General features: G+C 36.1%; 1 long non-coding RNA gene across 1 annotated transcript in view; it reads right to left on the minus strand.

The window, feature by feature from the left end:
• The window catches only part of LOC144338987 (uncharacterized), a 179042-nt gene that overhangs the window by 14627 nt on the left and 139825 nt on the right, over positions 1-24590 (minus strand). The window contains exons 3-5 of the long non-coding RNA XR_013413508.1: positions 3991-4154; positions 2946-3246; positions 1381-1462 (exon numbers count right to left, since the gene is read on the minus strand). This is a non-coding gene — a long non-coding RNA (uncharacterized LOC144338987). The remainder of the gene's footprint in view (positions 1-1380; positions 1463-2945; positions 3247-3990; positions 4155-24590) is intronic.

A 24590-nucleotide genomic window follows, 5' to 3' on the forward strand; every position in this document is an offset into this window, starting at 1 on the left:
GCTATCTTGTTGTGAAGAACCATCTATAAATCAGTCCTAACTTTTGTTCTTAATCAAGTAGTTATAAGGAATCCCTTCATGAGGTGGTGGATGTGGGTTATCTACCCATAGAAGAAGCAGTGTAGTAGGTGTAGAGACTGTGGGTACCTGGGACCACTGGCTTATGCTTACTTGCACCTTCAAGATGTGTATGAGCCTTAAATCGTACATATCATTCTCATTTGTTAATGAAATGCTGCTGCATGCACCTAAGCTTATGGGCTGGTGGATCAGTCAGTACTCAATTCCTGGAAACTCAGACTGCAGTGTAACTTGGTAGACTCCGGTCAAGCATTCAATCTCTACTAGGGTCTAGGAAGAAGCCAGAAGCTGTGGGTTTTTGGTTTTGTTTTTAAAGGAGCATGGTTATCTCTACAGGATAGAATAGCTTAATTCCAAAACATGATTCATCATGAATCACCTACAGGAGCTAGCCAAATCTTCCCTAAAGCCCTCCTATGTGCCACATGCAATCCAAACAGGATGGCTCTTTTGGGAATTATGGTCAAAATGGTAGAGCTGCTTATACTGAAGCCCAGATCTATTTGAAATACTTATTTTCTTCTAAGTCTTTCTAAAACCTGGGAGATTTTCAGATTACTTAGTAATGGGCCTCAGTTGTATGTCCAAAAAAGGTATATACTGCTTCCATCCTAGAATCCCACTAGCTATTTTGTCTCTTTTCATTAGGAGGCGAGAATAGGTGCATCTTACTTCATCTTGGTAAGAATATTAATCATTCCACCATGAAGACACATACACGTGTATATTCACTGCAGCACTATTTGCAATAGCAAAGACATGGAATCAACCTAAATACCCATCAATGACAGACTGAATAAAGAAAATGTGGTGCATATACACCATGGAATATTACACAGCTATAAAAAAGAATGAGATCATGTCTTTTGCAGCAACATGAATAGATCTGGAGGCCATAATTTCAAGCAAACTAACACAGGAACAGAGAACCAAATACCACATGTTGTCAGTTACAGGTAGGAGTTAAAGATTAGGAACATATGGATACAAAGGAGGAATAGTAGGCACTGGAGCCTACTTGAGGGTAAACGGTGACAGGAGGGAGAAGAATAAAAAACTATCTATAGGGTACTATCTTTACTATTTCAGTGACAAAATAATCTGTACACCAAACCCCTGTGACACAAAATTTACCTATAAAACAAACCTGCAGTATACTCCTGAACCTAAAATAACAGTAAAAAAAAAAAAATCTCAATATGACCCAGACCACTAGATCCCTAGATATTTCAGTGAAGTTGAAGGCCCTTGAAGTTTTCTGGAATTCATTTGGCACCTTGTAGCATGCATGTGTCTTACCAAGATGTTTAGAGATGTTGCTCTATTTTGCTCATCTGTTCCAGTCTCCAGTGATATCCATGTAATGAACAGGCACAATGTCCTGTGAAATGTAGAGGTGACTGTTCTGAGTGGATTATGTAATAACATAGAGTTTGAGAGTTGATGTACCCCCAGCTAGGATCATGAAAGTATATTCCTATCCTGGCCAACTAAAAGAAAACTATTTCTGTTGATCTTATCAACAAGTATAGAGAGGAAAATACATTCTCCAGATCAACAGCTATATACCACGTGCCAGGGAATGTGCTGTTCTGGAGCAACAGTTGCAGTTGGAGTTACTATTTTAATAGTTTTATGACACCTCACTGCCATTTTTCAACATCCATCTGTCTTCTGCACAAATCAAATATAGGTGACTTGTGTGGAAATGCTACAGGAATTACTAGCTCTGTATTTTTTAAGTCTTTGATGGTGACACAAACCTCTGCAGTCCCTCTTGAGATGTGGTATTGTTTTTGGTTTGCTATTTGATAGGTTGAGGCAGTTCTTTTGGCTTCCATCTGCCTTTTCTACAACAATGGCTCCTTTCTGTGGATCAGGGAGTCATTTTGGGAATTCTGTCAGTTGGGGAGATTTTCTATTTCAACTCTGCGTTTTAGACCTTGGGAAGATCCCCAAAGTGGGTACAGGGACACATTGTGCTTATTGGGAGATGAATCTGAACTAAAAGTTTATTATCACCTGATATCCATAAGCTCCTACACTGACTTGTGGACAACAGTGGAGTTTTGATTTTGTAAGAATTAGCATGAGTTTGGAGCTAATATCCAATAATTGCCCCCAAACCCTGGCAATTTCTTCTTTCTTAATATACAGTTACCCTGATCAATGCATGCAAATCTCTTTGGGGAGGTTAAAAGTATACATTTTTGGCTGTTTAGCAGGGTTCTTCCTCAAGTAGATCAGCCTTCTCTTCATTCAAGGAGCTCTGGTCTGTGAACTGGCTCAAATATTGGAACTGGTTGAAGTGTTATAGCTTTTTATTGTGGCAATTCAAGTCACCTTGATATCCACTAGACTTAGAGAGTTTTTTTAAAGAAATATATATACATATAATATATGTAAAATATATTTTATATATATGTAATATATAATATATAATATATGTAATATAATATATGTAAAATATAACATATGTAAAATATATTATATATAACATATGTAAAATATATTATATATAACATATGTAAAATATATTATATATAACATATGTAAAATATATTATATATAACATATGTAAAATATATTATATATAACATATGTAAAATATATTATATAATATATGTAAAATATATACAAAATATAAAATATATTATATAATATAGATAAATATATTATATATAATGTATATAAATATATATATAGTATATAAATATATATATAATATATAAAATATATAATGCCCATTGACTTCAGTTTCAGGGAAAACCAGGATCAATTAAACAATACTGAAGATCTCTGTTGGTCAAATCATTTTGACTTCTACTTTACTTCTACTGCTTGTTGTGGTAAAGCACACTCACCTCATCTCTGGCTTTAAGCACCATTATTGGCCTCTGATGCCCCAGGATCTGAAAATAAAGTGGACTCCCAGGAATTCACAGAGTTCATTTTAATGACAGCAACTTTTACTGCTGTTTCCGGCCTACAGAGGACAGACTTCATGAGGCTTCACAGAGCTCTGGGGGCGTTTTCCCATTCACAGCCTTGGTAGAAGAGTGTTGCTGGTCCCTCTCACAGGTCATAGGTAGGAGGTGAATGAGCAAGTGTTATGTGATAAAGCCACTCCAGTATTCCAAGCTCCTCAATCCAGGATAATTTCCTCTGTCATAAACCAATAAAACATTACTTTAACTTTATTTAGTGTAGGCCACTTTAGGGTTTAGGTTCCAATCAACTAAGCAAGAAAACTCTGAGAGCCACTTCTAGCCACCAGAGCTAATAGTACATATAACCAAGAATATCTCCTTAATATGCCCATATTAACCAGTTTAGTCTAATCTAACATTATATTTCTTTCATTCTTAGTATCCATTCTCATACAAATCTCTCAGTCTTTTTTTCAACACTTTTTAGCAAAATTGTAAAATTTTTTTGGTGGTACTTTCTCAAGGTCACTCCTATACCTTACTGCCTGGGAACTGTTGGGATTTGATTCTATGATAGCTCCAGAAACAAAGGAGATGGTGGGGATACATCCTAAGGAGAAAGGATCAGCAGCCCTTTTAAGGCCACTGTTTTAGTGGAGTATTAAAATTTCTTCAAGAAAAGGGAGACTAACTTCTTTGGACAAGGGTAAAAGGAGACTTGGCAGAATTTAGGGGTTCAAGTTTCCTAGCTTCACCAGAATCTGATCACATATCCACATCCACCAGTCTTCAATATCCTACTCCTCTCTAAACAACACATTGAGCCTAAAAGACCCTTTCATGATATTAATTCAATTTGCATATAATTTTTTCATTTTTAGAATTGAATTTTGGTTTTAGTTTTAAGAAATCTTAGCCTTGTAGCTAAGGAAATAAAAGTCACTTTTCGAGTAACAATAGATGCTTTCTGGTCACTTACCTACACATTGAGCTGGGAAATTAAATCCGTGAGCTCATATTTTTTTCTCAGGTTGTCCAATACCATTATTTCCAGTATCCTCCTTATTTTCATGAAAATGTTCTTGGTAGCAAGTACTTGGCCATCCAAAGCCTTGCTTTCTATAAGTTCTTGATTATTGGCACCTACAGGTGGTAATTCAGGTAAATTTTATGTCATGGGCTACAAATATCCCCTTTACCACAGACTTATTAATGCCTATAAGTATAATGAATTCTGTTAATTAGATAGCCCAGAACCAATTCAGAGAATCTGTCTTTAAGGTCCTGTTCCCATGGAACAAACTTTGGTACCAATTTCTGTATCAACTGGAATTTGATCAGGATTGTAGAATCACTATCAGTGATATGGAATACAGGACTTTTAAACAGAGATTAAACCTTACACAGTTGTGGGGGGCTGGTGATAAAAGTTTATAGGAGACTGCTTTGGTGGTTTGCCTGAAGTCACTGTAGTCAACAGTGATAAAAGTTGAGAAGAAAAGCTGACTGTAAAATGAGATGAACAAGAGAAACCTGGGAACTGTGTTAAGTAGATTTCATAAGAATTAATAGGAATCCACCAGGCACCGTGGCTCACACCTGTAATCCCAGCACTTTGGGAGGTCAAGGAGGGCATATCACGAGATCAGGAGATCGAGACCATCCTGTCTAACACGGTGAAACCCCATCTCTACTAAAAATACAAAAAATTAGCCGGGCGCGGTGGCGGGCACCTGTGGTCCCAGCTACTTGGGAGGCTGAGACAGGAGAATGGTGTGAACCCGGGAGGTGGAGCTTGCAGTGAGCCGAGATTGCGCCACTGCACTCCAGCCTGGGCGACTGAGTGAGACTCCGTCCCAAAAGAAAAAAGAAAAAAAAAAAAGAATTAACCTGAATCCTTATCTGTCTCTCACTGTCTCCAACCTCAACCACTTGAGAGACTTGTAAAAACAGCTGGTATTCTTGGGCAAAGATCTGTGTACATGCTTGTCCCAGGAGTCAGAGAAGAAAAAGAAAGGGATATGGTGGGAGCTGGAGCAGCTATGGACCCAGCTGCTGCTCCAGGTCACTAAGGTGAGCCAGCAGATCAATGGCAACATGTGCAAATTGCAGTGCTTCCTGGAATCCTACATCGTACAGGTTGCTGTCTCACTTTCACCTTCTAAATCTCGTGTAAAAAAAAAATTTTTTTTTTGAGACAGGGTCTCCTTGTGTTGTCCAGGCTAGAGTGCAGTGGCACAATCATGGCTCACTGCAGCCTTGACCTCTTGGGCTCAAAATATCCTCTCACCTCAGCTTCCCTAGTAGCTGTGACTACAGGTGCGTGCCACCGTGCCTGGCTAATTTTTGAATTTAAAAAAAAATGGAGATGGGGTTTCCATGTTGCCCAGGCTGATCTTGAGCTCCTGAGCTCAAGCAATTATTTCACCTTGGCCTTCCAAAGTGCTGGGATTACATGCGTGAGCCACTCATGTAAATTTTTTTTATGTCTAGCCCTAACCTGGAATCTATGCCAGGTGGGGGATTCTGCAGAACATAGCTCCAGCTTAACTAACCACGGTTGGTAAGAAGTGTAGGCGAACTCATTTATTAGAACTTCTTTATTGATAACTTTTTAATTAGAGCTCTTACTCTCTTGAGAGTACATTTCAAACACATTTACATTTAGTGATGAGTGCTTCTGTGTATTATTAAGGAATTGTGTCATGGAAAATAAATCTGGAAAATATGGCATAAATGGGAGCAAAAATTATTGTCTCTTCTAATTTGTCTTTTCTAATTTTTCAGTTATCTGTATAAGCAATAGACCAACTATTGCATGGCCTAAAATGTCTATATTCTGATCAGCGTATCAGTACAAGTTGTCCCTTTCAAACTCTTCACCAAACAAGCTCAATTCTGCAGTGTAGAAAGTAACACAGAACGCAAGAATGATAAAACATTGTAGAAGAAAAAAAATTAAAATCCACTATTAAGAATTTTAAAGGCAGCAGAGGAATTAGAGTGTCCAGGTACAGGGAAGAAAAAATAAATTATAAGATTATATTTGGAAAGATATGTAGTACAGATAAAATGAAAAAATAGTGCCTCAAGTTGGAGTTTGCAATGTTTCCAAGGCCGAACTATATGTTGTTTACAAGAAATGTATAAGCATGAAGACATAGATAGATTAAAAATAAATGATGACAAAGGTACACCGTGATAATCAAATCAAAAGAAAATGGAACATTTCATATTAATTTCAGGCAAAGAAGACTTCAGAACAAGTAAGTTATAGGGATAAGCAGGACATTACATAATGATAAAAGAGTCAGTCCTCCAAGAAGATTATTATCATTAACATGTATGCACCTAACCACAGAGTATCAAAATGTTTGAAGTAAACCTGACAGAGGTGTAAGGAAAAATAAACAAATCTACAGATAAACAAATCTATGGTTGGAGACTGCAATGTCTCTCTATCAATAATGTGCATATCCAACAAACAGAAAATCAGTAAGGATATAGTTGACTTAAACAGCACCATTAATCAACTAGAACGAATTGACATTTATAGAATACTTCAGCCAACAAGAGCAGAATACACATTTTTCTTAAGCTCACATGGAACATTAACCAAGACAGACCACATTCTGAGTCATAAAACGTATCTAAACAAATTTTTAGAATTAAAATAATTAAATAAAAAAAGTAAAAACATCATACCAAGTATGCTCTAAGAACATAATGAAATTAAACTAAAAAATCAGAACAGAAAAATAGCTGGAACTCTTCCAAATATTTATGGATTAAACAACATATTTTAAATAACACATGAATTAAAGAAGTTACAAAAATTAAAACACTGTTTTTAAAATTTTTAAATATTTTCCTTGTAATAGGTACTAAAACACAATTTTAACTAAAGAAAAATGAAAATATAACTTTATCCAAATTTGTGGGATGCAGCAAAAGCAGTTCTTAGTAGAAAATTTATAGCATTAAATGGATGTATTAGAAAAGAAGAAAGATCAGGCCAGGCACAGGGCTCACACCTGTAATGACACTTTGGGAGGCCGAGGTGTGCAGATGGCTTGAGCCCAGGAGTTCTAGACCAACCTTGGCAATGTGGCAAAACCCTGCCTCTAAAAAAAATTTTTAAAAAATTAGCCAGGAATGGTAGTGTACCCTTGTACTCTGAGCTACTTCAGTGGCTGAGGTGGGAGGATCGCTTGAGTTGGGGAGGTTGAGGCTGCAGTGAGCCATGATCCTGCCACTGCACTCCAGCCTGGAAGACAGAGGGAGACCTTGTCTCAAAAAATGGAAGAAAAGAAGAAAGACCTGAATTAAGTACGTACCTCAGGAAACTGAAGAAAGATAAGCAATATAAATCCAAAGCAAGCAGAAGAAAATGAGTAATAAAATTTAGAACAAAAATTAAAAACAGAAAATCAATAGAAAAAAATCAATGTAATCAAGAGTTGGTTCTTTAAAAAGACCAATAAAATGGATAAACCTCCAGCCAAGGTAACAGAAAAAAAGAGCGAGAAGACAAAAATGACAAGTATCATAAATCAAAAGGGGTAATCGTTACTACTTCTACAGTAACTAAAAAGATAAAAAAGGAATATTGTGAACAGATCCATGTCTACAAATTTAATAATTTAGATAAAATGGACCAATTTATTGAAAGATAAAAACCACTCATACTTGTATAAGAAGACATAGGTAATCTAAATGGACTGATTTCTACCAAAGCAATTGAATGAGAAATGAATAACTTTCCAAAAATGAAGCACCAGGCCCAGATGATTTTACTGCTAAATACTACCAAACATTTAAGGAATAAATTATACTATTGTTTACAATGTCTTCCAGAAAATACAAGCAGAGGAAAGCAGATAAAGCATTACAAGAAAGAAAATCTACACATTTCTCATGAACATAGATGCAAAAATCATTAAAAAAACAAAGCCAACAATGTCCAAAAGAATTATAACTACAACCAACTGGGGCTTTTCTACAAGTATACAAATCTGGTTTAACATTAAAAAATCAATCAATGTAATCCATCACATAAAGTAACTGAAGAAGAGATGGCACAAACAAATGGAAAAACATTCCATGCTCATGGATAGGAAGAATCAATATTATGAAAATGGTCACATTGCCCAAAGCAATTTATAGATTGAATGCTATTCCCATTAAAATACCATTGACATTCTTCACAGAATTAGAAAACACCATTTAAAAATTGATACAGAACCGAAAACAGCCTCAATAGCCAAGACAATGCTAAGCAAAAAGAAAGACACTGGAAACATCATGCTATCTGAATTCAAACTATACTATGAGGCTGTAACCAAAGCAACATGGTACAGGTATAAGAATAGGCATATAGACCACTGGAACAGAATAGAGAACCCAGAAATAAGACTGAACACCTACACATCTGATCTTCGACAAACCTGACACAAGCAAACAGTGGAGAAAGGATTTCCTCTTTAGTAAACGGTGCTAGGAGAAATGGCTAGTCATATGCAGAAACACTGAAACAGGACTCCTTCCTTACATCATATACAAAAATAAACACAAGATGGATTAAAGACTTAAATGTAAAACACAAAACTATAAAAATCCTAGAAGACAATGTAGGCAATACCATTCAGGACATAGGCACAGACAAAGATTTCACGATGAAAACTCCAAAAGCAATTGCAACAAAAGCTAAAATTGACAAATGGGATCTAATCAAACTAAAGAACTTCTGCACAGCAAAAGAAACTATCATTAGGGTAAACAGACAACCTACAGAATGGGAGACAATTTTTGCAATCTGTCAATTTGACAAAGGCCTAATATCCAGCATCTATAAGGATCTTAAACAAATTTACAAGAAAAAACAAATTACTTCATTCAAAAGTGGGCAAAGGACATGAATGGACACTTTTCAAAAGAAGGTATACATGCGTCCAACAAACATATAAAAAGAAACTCAATATCACTGATCATTAGAAATATGCAAATCAAAACCACAATGAGATACCATCTCGTGCCAGTCAGAATAGCTATTATGAAAAAGTCAAAAAACAGCAAATGTTGGTGAGGCTGTGGAGAAAAAGGAATGCTTTTACACTGTTGGTGAGAATGTAGATTAGTTCAATCATTGTGGAAAACAGTGTGGTGATTCCTCACAGACCTAGAGGCAGAAATACCATTTTACCCAACAATCCCATTACTGGGTATATACCAAATAAATAGAAATTGTTCTATTATAAAAACACATGCACATGTATGTTCATTGGAGCACTATTCACAATGGCAAAGACATAGAATCAACCTAAATCCCCATCAGTGCCAGACTGGATAAAGAAAACATGGTACATATATACCATGGAATACTATGTAGCCATAAAATAGAATGAGATCATGTCCTTTGCAGGGACATGGATGGAGCTGGAAGCCATTATCTTCAGCAAAATAATGTGAGGACAGAAAGTTAAATACCACCTGTTCTCACTTGTAAGTGGGAGCTAAGTGATGAGAACACATGGACACACTGGGGAGAGCAACACACACTGGGGCCTATCAGGGGAGGCGAAGGGAGGGAGAGCAACAGGAAGAATAGCTAATGGATGCTAAGCTTAATACCTGGCTGACAATTGAATAGGATCTGTGCAGCAAACCACCATGGCACACCTTTACCTATGTAACAAACCTGCACATTCTGCACATGTACCCCTGAACTTAAAATAAAACTTGGAAATTATGAAAAAAGAAAAAAAGAAATTGAATAAAAATAAAAGAATAAAAATAGCATGATTATATTAACAGATTAAAAAAAAAAAAAAGTGTTAGAGACCAGCCTGACCAACATGCAGAAACCTCATCTCTACTAAAAATACAAAATTAGCTGGGCGTGGTGGCTCATGCCTGTTATCCCAGCCACTCGGAAGGCTGAGGCAGGAGAATCACTTGAACCCTGGAGGCAGAGGTTGTGGTGAGCCGAGATTGCGCCATTGCACTCCAGCCTGGGCAACAAGAGTGAAACTCCATCTTGAAAAAAGAAAAAGAAAAAAAGAAAAAAAGCATTTGACAAAATCCAACATCTATTCAACATAAAAGAGCTCAGCAAACTAGGAGGGAAAATTCTTCAACTTTATGAAGAATGTCTGCAATAAACTTACAGCTAACATCATACTGACCGATGAGAAACTAGATACTTCCCCCTAAAACTGTGAAAAGGTACGTCCTGTTACCCTAGTCCTACTCAACATCCTACAGGAAGTCCTAGTTAATGTAATATGATAATAAAAGAACATTTTAAAAAGCATACAGATTGAAAAGAAAGAAAGCTGTTTCTGTTTGCAGATGACATAATTTTCTATGTAGAAAACCCCAAAGAATTAGAAACAATAACAAAAATACTCTGGATTTAACAAGTGATTATAGTGAGGTTTGTGGGATACAAGCTTAATATACAAAAGACACTTATTTTCCAAATGCCATAAATGAATGATTGAAATTTAATGTTGAAACACAATATAATGACATTAGCATCAAAACATAAATAAAGAAAAAAAATTTTTAAATGCCCAAATATGATCTACCAAAATATATACAAGATCTATATGAGGAAAACTATGAAACTTTGATGAAAGAAATTTTTAAAAATTCAAATAAATTGAGAGATACTCTATGATCATGGGTAGGATGATTCAACATTGTAAAGATATCAATTCTTCTTAACTTGATCTATAGATTCAATGTACTCTCAATCAAAATATCAGCAAGAAATATGGTAGATGTTGACAAATGCCTTCTAAAGTGTACAAAAAACACAAAAGACCCATGATAGCCAACACAATACTGCAGAGCAAAGTTGGAGGACTGACAGTACCCTACATTAAGCCTTACCATAAGACTACAGTAGTCAAGATAGCCTGATATTGGAGCAACAATTGATGAATAGTTAATTACAACAGAACAAAATGCCCAGAATGCAATTAATTGATCTTTGACAAATGGGTAAAGATAATTTAATGGAAAAAGAAAACTATTTTCAACAAATGGTACTGGGATAATTAGATGATCATATGCAAAACAGAAAAGAAAGCAACAAATGAAACAAAATAAAATAAAAACAAAAAGTCAAAGGATCTAAACACAAACAATGCAGCTTTCACAAAAATTTACGCAAAAGGTGACCAAATGGAAACAAAAATATATAAATGATCTAGAACAGTGGTCCCCAACCTCTTTGGCACCAGGAACTAGTTTCATGGAAGACATGTTTTTTCCACAGACAAGGGGTAGGGGGATGATTTGGGGATAAAACTGTTCCACCTCAGATCATCAGGCATTAGATCCTCATAAGGAACACGCAACCTATGTTCCTCACGTGCACAGTTCATGATAGGTTTTGCACTCCTGTGAGAATTTAATGTCGCCACTGATTGGACAGGAGGTGGAGCTCAGGTGATAATGCTTGCTCACCCACTGCTCACCTCCTGCCATGCAGCCTGTTTTCTCACAGGCCACGGACTGGTACCACTCCATGGCCTGGGGGGTGGGGACCTCTGATCTAGAAGATAACATGGGAGAAAATCTGGGTGACTTTTACATTCAACATCAAATGGATGACCCAAGGGAAAAAGTGATAAGTTGAAACTTTATAAAAATTAAAAACTTATCTGTGGAAGACACTGCTAAGAGAATAATAAGATGAGCCACAGAGCGGGAGAAACTATTATAAAACAGACATTTGACGAAGGACTTCTGTATTAGTGTTCTCTAGAGGAATAGAACTAGTAGGATAGATGTATATATAAAGGGGAGTTTATTAAGGAGTACTGACTCACATGATCACAATGTGAGACCTCACAATAGACTGTCTGCAAGCTGAAGAGCAAGAAGTGAGTCCTAGTCCCAAAGCTGAAAAATTTGGAGTCCAGTGTTTGAGGGCAGGAAGCATCCAGCATGGGAGAAAGATGAAGTCTGGAAGACTAAGCCAGTCTAGTCTTTTCACTTTCTTCTGCTTCACGTTCTTCTGCCTGCTTTTATTCCGGCCATGCTGGCAGCTGATTAGATGGTGCCCACTCAGATTGAGGGTGGGTCTGCCTTTCCCAGTCCACTGACTCAAATATTAATCTCCTTTGGCAACACCCTCACAGACACACCCAGGAACAATATTTTGCATCCTTCAATCCAATCAAGTTGACACTCAGTATTAACCATCACAACTTCTATGCAAAATATATAAAGAACTCTTAAAATTCAACAATAAGAAACTAACCCAATTTCAAAAATGGGCAAAAGATCTGAAGAGACACATCGCCAGAGAAGATATACAGCCAACAGATAAACATAGGGAACGATGCTCAACATGATATATCACTAGGGAATTGCAAATTGAAACAACCATGAGACGCCACTGCATATCTGTTAGAATGGCTGCAATCCAAAAACCTGACAATACCAAATGCTGATGAAGATGTGGAGCAAGAGGAACTCTCATTCATTGCTAATGAGAATACAAAATTGTCAAAAATGGTACAGTCACTTTAGAAGACAGTTTGGCAGTTTCTTACAAAACTAAACAGAATCTTAACATAAATCTAGCAATTGCACCCTAAGTAAGTTGGAAACATACCCACATAAAAACCTGCATGTGATTGTTTTTAGCAGCTTTATTTATAGTTGTCCAAAGCTAGAAGCAACCAAGTGGACCTTCAACAGGTGAATGGTTAAACAAACTGTGGTACATCCACAGAATGAAACATTTCTTAGTAATAAAATCAATGAGTTTTTAAGCCATAGAAAGACATAGAGAAACCCTAAACATAATGCTAAATAAAAGAAGCCATTCTGAAGAGGGTATATACTATATAATTACAAACATATGACATTCTGGGAAAGGCAAAACTATAGAGACGATAAAAGATCACAGGTTACCAGGGGGTCAGAGGAAGTGGGAAGGGATATATAGGCAAAGCCCAAGGGATTTGAGGGATATCCTGTATGCCATGATACATATTCCATATAATGTATCATATAATGTACCATAGTATAATGGTATAATTCTATGTAATAGTATAATGGTGTATTCATGATGTAACCTAGAGACTACACTTAATAATGTATCAATAGTGGTTTATTAACTGTTACAAATGTACCACACTAATGCAAGATGTTAATAATAGAAAATATTGTGTGTGGGAAAGGAGATATATGGAAACTCTCAATACAAGCTGCCTACATTTTTTGTAAATCTAAAACTGTTCTAATAAATACATTTTATTAATTTAAAAAGCAATAATCTTTGCCCAATTCAAGATAACAAAGATTTATTCCTATATTTTCTTCTAAGAATTTTATATGTTTAGCTCTTATATTTTGGTATATGCCACATTTTAAATTAACTGTAGTATATAATATGAAGCAGGGATCCAACATTATTCTTTTGTATGTAGATATCAAGTTATTCCAGCATTTATGGAAGGTGCTATACTACACTTCAGTAAACTTTCAGGATAGAAATCAGTGACTAAAAATCAGTAACATTTCTGAAAATCAGTAACATTTAAACTGACAGCCAAATAAAAAATTCAATCCCATTTATAGTAGCCACACACAAAACAACAACAACAACAACAACAAAAACCTAGGAATACATCTAACCAAAGACGTAAAAGATTTCTACAAGGAGAACTATAAAACACTGCTAAAGAAATCTTAGGTGACACAAACAAATGGAAAAACATTCTATGCTAATGGATTAGAAGAATCAATATTGTTAAAATAGCCATATGGTCCAAAGCAGTCTACAGTTTCAATGCTATTCCTATCAAACTACCAACATCATTTTTTATAGAACTAAAAAAGAAAAAAAATTCTAAAATTCATATGGAACCAAAAAAGAGCCCAAATAGCCAAGGCAATCCTAAGCAAAAACAGCAAAACCAGAGGCATTACATTATCTAACTTCAAACTATACTGTAAGGCTACAGTAGTCAAAACACTGTGGCACTGGTACAAAAACAGACACATAGACCAATGGAACAGAATAGAGAACCCAGATCTAAAGCCACAAACCTACAGCCATCTGATCTTTGACAAATTTGACGAAAATAAGCAATGGGGAAAGGACTCCCTATTTAATAAGTGATGCTGGGATATCTGGCTAGTCATATGCAGAGGAATAAAAACAGACCCCCTACATTTCACCATATAAAAACTTAACTCCAGATGGATTAAAGATGTAAACTTAAGACTTCCAAATGTAAGAATCCTAAAAGAAAATCTAAGAAACACCATTCTGGACACTGACCTTGTAAAATAATTTATGACTAAGTCCTCAAAAACAATTGCAACAAAAACAAAAATTGACAAGTGGGGCCTAATTAAAGAGCTTCTACACAGCAAAGGAAACTGTCATCAGAGTGAACAGACAACCCATAGAATAAGAGAAAATATTAGAAAACTGTGCATCTGACAAAGGTCTAACATTTAGAATCCGTAAGAAACTTAAACAATTCAACAAGCAAAATTAAATAACCCCACTTTTAAAAATGGGCAAAAGACATGAGCAGACACTTCTCAAAAGAAGACATACAAGCATCCAAAAGACATATGAAAAAATCCTCAACATCACTAATCATCAAAGAAATGCAAATCAAAACCACAATAAGACACTATCTCACACTGCCAGAATGGTTAAAAAAAAAAGTCAGAAAACAACAGATGCCGGCAAGGCTGCGGACAAAAGGGAAACTTTATATATTGATGGTGGAAGTGTAAATTTAGTTCAGTTACTGTGGAAAGCAGTTTGGACATTTATCAGAGAACTTGAAACAGAACTACCATTCAACCCAGAAATCCCGTTATTGGATATATATACGAAAAAAAAAAAAAAAAGGTAAAAACCTAAGCTTTCGACCAAAAAGACACATAGACCACCATGTTTATCACAGCACTCTCACAATACCAAAGACATGGAGTCAACCTACCTGTCCATCAGCAGTGGATTGGATAAAGAAAATGTGGTACATCTACAACATGGAATACTATGCAGCCATTGAAAGAGCAAAACCATGTCCTTTGCAGCAACATGATATAGCTGGAGGCCATTATCCTAAGCAAATTAATACAGGAACAGAAAACCAAATACCACATGTTCTCACTTATAAGTGGGAGCTAAACACTGGGTACCTCATGGGCATCCAATGGCAACAATACACAGTAGGGACTACTAGAAGGGTGAGGGAGTGAAAGGGGGAAGGGATGCAAAACTAACTATTGGGTACTGTGCTCACTACCTGGGTGATGGGATCATTTGTACCCCAAATCTCAGCATTACGCAATATACCCATGTAACAAACTGGTACATGTACTCCCAAATCTAAAGTAAAAGCTAAAAATGAGTAAAAGAAGACACTATATTAGTCTGAGTTACCCCAAGAATCAGACTAATAGATTGGTTTCTTTCTATGAGAGATTAGTCTCTATTTGTCCTTCCTATCTATCTATCTATCTATCTGTCTATCTATCTATCTATCTATCTATCTATCTATCTATCTATCTATCTATCTATCTATCTATCTATCCTTCCAAATAGATTTATTATAAGGAACTGGCTCACACAGTTATGAAGACTAAGAAGTTCCTAGCTCTGTAGCTGAGAATCTGGAGACCTAGAAGAGCTCATGGTATAGTCCAGTTTGATTCAAGTCCTAAAATAGGATAAGGTTAATGTTTAATCTTATCAAACTGACTTAGAGCTGGGGCTCTAAGACAGTCAGGCAGAGAGAGAGAGAATCCTTTTTCACTCAGTCTTTTGGTTTTATTCAGGCCTTCAATAAATTAAATGAGGCCTATTCACATCAGAGAGGGCAATCTACTTTTCTCCATCTACCAATTCAAATGTGAATCTTAACCAGAGACACTCAAACAGACACACCCAGAATAATGTTTAACGAAATACTGGGCACTCCATGACCTAGTCAAGTCGACATATAAAACTAACCATCAGAGAGACTTTTCTTTCTCTATTGAATTGTCTTGGCAATGTTTATGAAATCAGTTGACTATATATGTAAGGATTTATTTCTGGAGTCCCTATTTTATTACATTCATGTATATGCTTATCCTCTTGCTATTACCATACTACCTGTATTACTATAGTCTTGCAGTTATTCTAAAATTAGGAAGTGTGAGTCCTCTATTTTGTTCTCTCTCTCTCTCTCTCTCTCTCTCTATATATATATATATATAAAATTCATGATCTCTTCAATTTCCATATGAATTTTAGGATCAGCTTCTCAATTTATGGGGAAAAAAGTATTCTTTTAGTTTGAATCCAGCTAAGCATTTATATGTAAAGTGGGTTTCTTATAGATAACATATAGTTGGATCTTGCTTTTTTCTGGTCCACATTCTTTGACAATTTATGTCTTTTAATTGGTATATTTAGATTATTTACATTCAAAGTGATTAGTGATATGTTTGGACTATTGTAACTATTCTCCATTTGTTGCATTTCTTCTTTGTTGTTGCTCCCTCTCTCCTTATTTCCTTGATATGTTTGGCTTTAGTGGTTGCCGTAGACTTCACAATAAATTTTGAACTATTCTATGTCTCCCTTCAAATAACACTATGCTACTCCATGTGAGCTCAGATACCTTATAACATTATTCCTTCCATTTGTATCTTGAGACATTGCTGTTACATGTTTCACTTATTAATATGCTAAAATCAGCCAGTAAATTGTTACTATTATTACTATAAACTTACAGTTATATTGTAGATCAATTAAGAATAAGAAAAATAAAAAGATTATATTTGATGTGGTTTTTTTCCTCTGATACTCCATCTTTCTTTATGTAGTTCTAAGTTTCTGACAAATATTATATTACTTCTGCTTGAAGAGCTTTTTTCAATATTTCTTGTGGGTAAGTTTTCTGTCAATAAATTCTGTGAGTTTTTGTTCTTCTGAGAAAGAATTTTTGCTTTACTTTTAAAGGACAATTTTGCTATACATAAAATTCTAGGTTGTTAGTTTTTTCTTTAAGCACTAAATATTTTAATTCATTTTCTTATTGCTTGCATTATTTCTGGTGAAAAATCTGCTCTATAAGACAGTTTCCCCCCCTCCTTTGGTTACTTTCAAGATTTTCTCTCTGTATTTGGTTTTCTTCAGTTTGAATATGATATATTCAGGTGTTTTTTTGTTTTAGTTTGGTTTACTTTAGTGATTATCCTGCTTGGTATTCTCTGAACTTCACGTGGTTTGGTACACATCATTAATTTTGGAAAGTTTTCAGGCATTATTACTTTAAATATTTCTTCTGCTCTATTTTCTCTTTTTTCTTCTTCTGGCATTCCCATCATGTGTATGTTATACCTGCCAATATTCTCACATTTCTTGGGTGTTTTCTTCTGTATTTTTTTAAAATTCTCTTTTCTTTATGTATTTTAATTTGGAAAATTTCTAGTGATCTACCTTACTTTTAAATTCACTGATTCTTTCCTCAACTGATGAACCCACTGAAGGCATTCTTCATTTTTTCATTGTTTTTGATTTCTTGCATTTCCTTTTGACTGTTTCTTGGAGCTTATCTCCCTGCAACATTACTTATCTCTTCCTACATGTTGTCTGCTTTTTCCATTAGTATCCCAAAGTTATTATTATTTTTTTTTAGATAAATACCTCAACTACTTTTTCTTCTTATTCAAATATATTAGAATTTAAAGTACATTCTGAGGTAAATTGTAGGCGTATTTATGTCCAAGGATTTTTTCTAATTAATAGCTAGAATTATCATATTAAAAATATAATTCCAAATATTTATATAAATTAACATTTATATTTTATCTTTTGCTCATTAAAAAAATGATTTCAACTTTTATTTTAGATTCAGGGAGTACAAATGCCAGTTTGTTACCTGGGTATATTGCATAATGCTGAGATTTGGGGTGCAACTGATCCCATCACCCAGGTGGTGAGCATAGTACCCAATAGTTTTTCAGCCTTTGCCCCCTTTCACTCTCTCACCCATCTAGTAATCCCTGCTGTCCTACTGTCTATTGTTGCCATCAGATGCCCATGAGGACCTGATGTTTAGCTCCCACTTGTAAGTGAGAACATGTGGTATTTGGTTTTCTGTTCCTGCATTAATTTGCTTAGCATAATAGTCTCCAGCTATATCCATGTTGCTGCAAAGGACGTGGTTTTGTTCTTTCAATGGCTGCATAGTATTCCATGTTGTAGATGTACCACATTTTCTTTATCCAATCCACTGCTGATGGACGGGTGAGTTGACTCCATGTCTTTGGTATTGTGAGAGTGCTGTGATAAACATGGTGGTCTATGTGTCTTTTTGGTTGAAAGATTTTTTTTTTTTTTTGGTATATATATCCAGTAACGGGATTGCTGGGTCGAATGGTAGTTCTGTTTCAAGTTCTCTGATAAATCTCCAAACTGCTTTCCACAGTGGCTGAACTAAATTTACACTTCCACCGCCAATATATAAGGGTTCCCTTTTGTCTGCAGCCTTGCTAGCATCTGTTGTTTTCTGACATTTTTTTTTTAACCATTCTGGCAGTGTGAGATAGTGTCTTATTGTGGTTTTGATTTGCATTTCTTTGATGATTCGTGATATTGAGGATTTTTTCTTACATCTGTTGGCTGCTTGTATGCCTTCTTTTGAGAAGTGTCTGTTCATGTCATTTGCCCATTTTCTGACATCTCTTTTCCTGGAGAGTAGGCCTCTGTTATCAAGAAGGTTTGGGGCATATTTCAAAATGGTTAATTTTCTCCTGCCGTCTTGGACATAACAAAGGGACCTTTCTCAGAGCTCTAACTTGAAAACCTGGTGAGATTCCTGGAAGGGAAACCCACAGACGTTTCGGGGCTTCCAGGAGTTTCTTATTGTCACATTAGCCCACCTTGCCTCCAGAAATTTATCAAGATTACCATGGAAGTGTTCCTTCTGCTTCAGGTAAGCAGATCTAGGTTGCTATATTTCTCTGTATTCAACTGTTTCTCAAGATTTCAGGTGACAATTTGCCCTGCTACCTTCGTTCTCTGCTACCTTTGTTCTCTGATGAGTCTAAGAAAAGCTGCCGATTTTTAAACTTGTGCAGCTTGGAGTTGTCTTTATAATTGTTCTTATTGTAAGATGGGAACTACAACTTCCAAATTGTTTATAGGTTGGAGCTGAAACCAGAAATCCTCATTTTCTAGAATTTGCTTTTTTCAAAAAAATTTGTCCTCTGATGGTGCTATGAAGATACAATGGATATCTGTTTTCTGTAGATATCCATGAACCTGCCCCTCTGGTATGCTCTCACTACACCCTGAGTGTATTTATCACCTCCGTAGCATTTTCCTTACTGTGTGGTAAGTACCTATCCAGATATCATTGGCCTTCTAGACTGCAATCTCTGTGATGGCAGAGATGATATCTTGTTCATCCTCATAGACCAGTAACTGGTGCATTGCTTTGCATAGACAACTCAATAAATGAATGCATAAATGAAGCCACCTTAAAAACCAGGTTAACTACCAGCTCCCACATAGGGAAGGCAGGGTTTATCCATCAATCATGACTGAAAGGGAAATATTTAGTTTTCATGACGATCACCATATTTTGAGGAAAAGAACATTTGTGTTACATAGCTTCTCTATGTGAAATGAAAAAGAAATCTAGAAGTAAGAGGTTTTCAGAGTATCTTTAGCTCTGTCTTGGATACAGGGCCTTCTACCCTTAAATCATTTTAGGCTGCTTGGCCCCACACAGGGAAATGGATACAACAATGTATTGCAGCTCAATGCTACTGGCTGCCGTGATTCACCAACTCACTTTAGTTTCTCTGAGTTTACACTTACCAGTTAACCTTGGATTCCTACAGAGGTTGATGCTCAGGAAGAGAAGGTGCTTCTTAGAGAAGCATATACCCTTGTGAGGTAGTCAAATTTTTCATCATTGGCTGAATACATCTGGTACTATGTATATAAGTTTTGTCAGTAAGGTTTGCCTCTAATAGATTCATTAGGCCGGGAGCGTTAGTTTACTCCTGTAATCTCAGTGCTTTGGGAGGCTGAGACAGGCAGGTAGCTTGAGCTCAGAAGTTCGAGACCAGCCCGCACAATGTGATGGAACCCTGTCTCTACCAAAAATACAAAAAAATTAGCTGGGCATGGTGGTGCATGTCTATGGTTCAAGCTACTGGGGAGGTTGAGGTGGGAGGATCACTTGAGCCTCGGACATGGAGTTTGCAGTGAGCCGAGAATGTGCCATTGCACTCCAGCCTGTGTGACAGAGCGAGACCCCATCTCAAATTAGAAAAAAAAAAAAAAAAAAAAACAAGATTAGATTCATCATCTCTGGGTGCAATGATAAAAATGATTTAGGGACTCTGACTTGATAGTTAGATCCTGCTAGTATGAGACACTCCTGGCCACACACTGAGGTTTTTCTTGAGTGTATGGTATGCCTCTTAAGGTAACATTTTGTTTGCTTTTCTAAAACTGTTAATTCATAATCATCAAGATATTGTTTATTTTGCATTGTTATTAAGTGGCTCACATATGGTGGAATGTGTATTTGAGTGTGTGTATAGTTTTTTATTTTTATTTTTTAAGATGAACCCCTTTGATTTACAGATGTTTATTGATGGTCTATTTGCTAGGTGAGGTGGAAGCTACAAATGTTAATGAGTTAAAATCTTTGTCCTTAGTTCAAAGTCTAAATGTATGTTTACTAGTAACTATGATACAAGACATTTGTTCTTCAACAGTGTTAAAATCACCTAGAGATGTGTTAGAATCACCTAGCGATGTGTTAGAAATGCAGATTCTTGGGCCCAATCCCAGACCTAATAACTAAAAAATGTTGGTTATTGGGCCAGAAATCTGTGTTTTAACAAGCCCTCCAGGAGATGCTGATGCACACTAATTTTGAGAACCACTGTTCTAAGATAGTAAGAAAAAATATCAGGCTTGGGTATATTCGGAAAGTCATCATAGTGACTAAATGCCATTTGTAAATATTTATGTTTACAATATAATATGCCATTTGTAAATATTTATATTTTTCAGAATTTATAACAAATAAATACAAATAAAGTTGAAGGTTTTTTGTTCTCTTCTGCAGGAACAGGTACTATCATGAATTCAATGTGTATTCTTCTCATCCAAAGTTTTAAACTTTTACTATATGTGCATAAAATAACAACTAATATGTTGCATTGCTTTGTATTTTAACAATCTTTATGAATATTACCTTATGTTATATTTTTGAGATCTATCCATTTAAATTTTTCAGTCATTTTAATTGTTTATAGTTATTTCATGGCACAAATATACCACAATATCGATATCCATTCTTCTAGTGAGAAACATTTGAGTTGTTTCATATTTATAAAGAAGGAAAACAAAGCTTGCTGCTGTCTTTAGCTCTTTTTTAACACCATGAAGCAGGATGATCTCTTTTTACTAGAGAAAAAAGTTAAAATCTAAATAACTCTGCTGGTCTTATAGTGCCTTTCACTTAGCCATAAGCGTTTATGCTTCCAGGCAATTTTTGTGTTATAATTTGCTTTATTTGAAGATTCATATAATTAAGTCCATCCACTTAACTGTCCCTTTGTACTTATTCATCCTATCGAGATTTGGCCTCTCTGAAATTTCTTCTTTGGAAATTGTCTGTAAAGAGAACTCTCTGAATCTGCTGAACACAGCAGATGTTTTGTAAACTCCCTTGATTTCAGTTAGCATAAGTTCCCATCAGGTACTTCTAGGGAGATAGAGAGTTGAACAAATCAGACACTTGTTTATAAAACTAAAATCATCTGGAAGGAGCTGACTTGAGAGGCTAACCTCAGGGTGAAGGCTTGATCTGCCTCAGTGAACCCAGCCACAAAGAAAATCAATGGTTCATTGGGGTGTAGACCCTGGGTCACTATAACCCAGGGCTTTATAATCTGCTATATAGTTTGCCTTTTTAGGAAAACTACTTCTATCCGGTGAATTCTTTACTGTAACAGCTTCTACCATCTCCCAGGGATGCACCAAAGTCTTTCAAATCCTGTCCTGAGAGTTTTCCCAGAGACAGGTGTGGTTGGGACTCGAGAAAGAATCAGCATCTCCTGGCTATGTCCTCACCCATCATTTAGAACTTGAATCTGTTCTTGAGGCTGTGAGCTAACTCATCATTCAATATATAAACCTGCTCTGACATACCCCTATCCAGGAGCCATCCACACACTGCTGAAATGCCTCTGGTGGTGCGGTATTCATTGCTAAGAGCTCTCATGCCCTGGCCCCTCACGGTACACATGTGCTCTCTTTTTTCTCCTAGCCACCCCTAGTTATTTACTTTTCCTTTTTGCATGTGACATGTATTCCAATCCTTTCATCCACCTCTGCACACAATTGAGTGTTGTCTATATTTTGTTTTTGTTTGTTTCTGAGAGTTAGAAATCATTCTAAAGATCTAGAAAAGAAGTATTTCAACTACAGTGTTAAGTACATCAATTTATTTTTATTTTTTGATGGACTCTGCCTCATGGCACGTATGCTGCATTGATCAGCTCTTGGTTGAAATAAGAGCAAAGATATGCTGGATTTTAGGTCTGTTACTATCACCAAACCATAGGAAGACATTTTCTCAAACACTTGGAACTTATTTTTTATAAATGAGAAAAATGAGATTTATGGAAGAAAAGTGTCATATCCATTGTTACATTCAGGATTAAACCCTCATTCTCTTGGCTCTCTTACCAGTACTCATTGCATTATCTTTGTGAGACACTTGCAGGTATGAGTCTGTCATATATTAATAGTAGAATTTACAATTTGGCTTATGGGGAGGTAAGACTGTGAAGGCCATGTTGTCAATTACTGTCAAGCTAAAATATAATAATAAAGTTGGGTAAATTGCTTCCTGATGCTAACTGGCTTTAATTTTAAATGCAGTGTCATATGGTCCTCAAGGATTAGTAAACAAAATCTTCTTTGTATATATTTAATTTAATTATAAGGAATATTGAGTGCCAATGCACTGAGTTGGTGCTGTGGATATTCAGAGACATAGCCCTTGACCTTGACAAGTCCCATCTGGAGTGGGAACTGATGTGTTCATGGCTGAGTGTCGGAAGTCCTACATGTGAAGTGCAAAACCATTGCTATGGGGACACAGCCAAAAGAAAAGACTTATTCCCATTCAGGGAAATCAGAAGAGCTAGGCTTTCAACAGAGGGTAGAGGGCAGAGCCATGTGAACATCACTCCAAGTCAAACAGATAGTAAAAACAGGTAGGAAAACACAGGCTGTGTTTCCAGAATGATGAGGAGTCAGTTGCAAGGTGTGTTACTGTCATCTAGATTCTCCATCGGACCTTGAAGGACAATTCAGGCAGCTGTTTGTTTATACATTTTTGGGGTGGTTGATGCAGGGAAACAAGTCTTTCCCTGGAATGAGTGGAGGATGTATGAGTTCTCTTTTGAGATTGCTTGTGAGCATTTTCCAATTTCTTTGAAAGACTAAAAAGCATTAGCAGAGGTCAAAGAAAAGACATTTTTGTTATACTCTGTAACACTAGAAGAAAATCACGATGTTGAAGTAGGCTGTCAAAATATTTCTCAACAACTCAACCTAAAAGTGGCTTCAAATAAAAGAGCCAACTGGAGCCTGATCCGTTAGCATGAAGCCCTTTATTTCTCTAAATGACAACTGTGTCAGTATGCTTCTTGTGTTTGTCTTAATTTTTACAGAAAGCTAATCACTTGATTATACCTATGATAAAGTTAAAATTTGGGAAAAAGCATTAATCAGAATTTTAGAACCGTGGGGATGATCTATTGGATGTATAAGGCCTTAGACAATGTTTGTTTTATATATTTTTCACAAGTATCAACTCACTCACTCAAGTTCTCAAGATAAATGTCCTAAGTATTTGCTATGTGTGAGGTTCTCTCCTAGCATTGATGATACAAAAAAGCCTATGGCCTCTCTCAAGGAGTTCATGTTCTTACAGGAAAAACCGTCCTATAAAACAAAGTTCCAACTAAGTGTGATAGCAAGTATAGTGGCAGCTCATAAGGTGGAGTAAATGAAACTGTCTTATGGGAGAAGGAGTATTGGAGAGCTTTGCAGAGGAGGCAATGCTTGCACTGATTCCTGAGGATACATGGAAATTTTTAAGATGAAAATAGTTGCAGGATGATTCAGTCGGTGGAAAATGAGAGGAAAAACGACTAAGTATGAGATGTGTTGATGAGTGGCTTAGAATCATTTGGTGGCAGGTAAAGAGACTCATTTCATACTTATTTAAACAAAAAGGGAAAGCTGGATAGAAAATCATGGCATCCCACAGATCCCGAGGGCCCGGAGCTGCCAAGCCAATGAGGGGGTTGAACCAAGAACTGAAAAGGAATCTAGAACCATAGATATCTAATTTACAGTTCTGAGTCTAAATTCCAAATTCTTGATAGAGAATAACTACCTGGCTCAACCTGGCTCCAGAATCTGTTCCAGTCATACCATCATGATCAGAGTGGAAGGATCGTAGGGTTCAAACATAGTTTCCCAGGCTCTCT

The sequence above is a fragment of the Macaca mulatta genome, chromosome 2, assembly GCF_049350105.2.
Source record: "Macaca mulatta isolate MMU2019108-1 chromosome 2, T2T-MMU8v2.0, whole genome shotgun sequence".
Lineage (NCBI taxonomy): Eukaryota > Metazoa > Chordata > Mammalia > Primates > Cercopithecidae > Macaca > Macaca mulatta.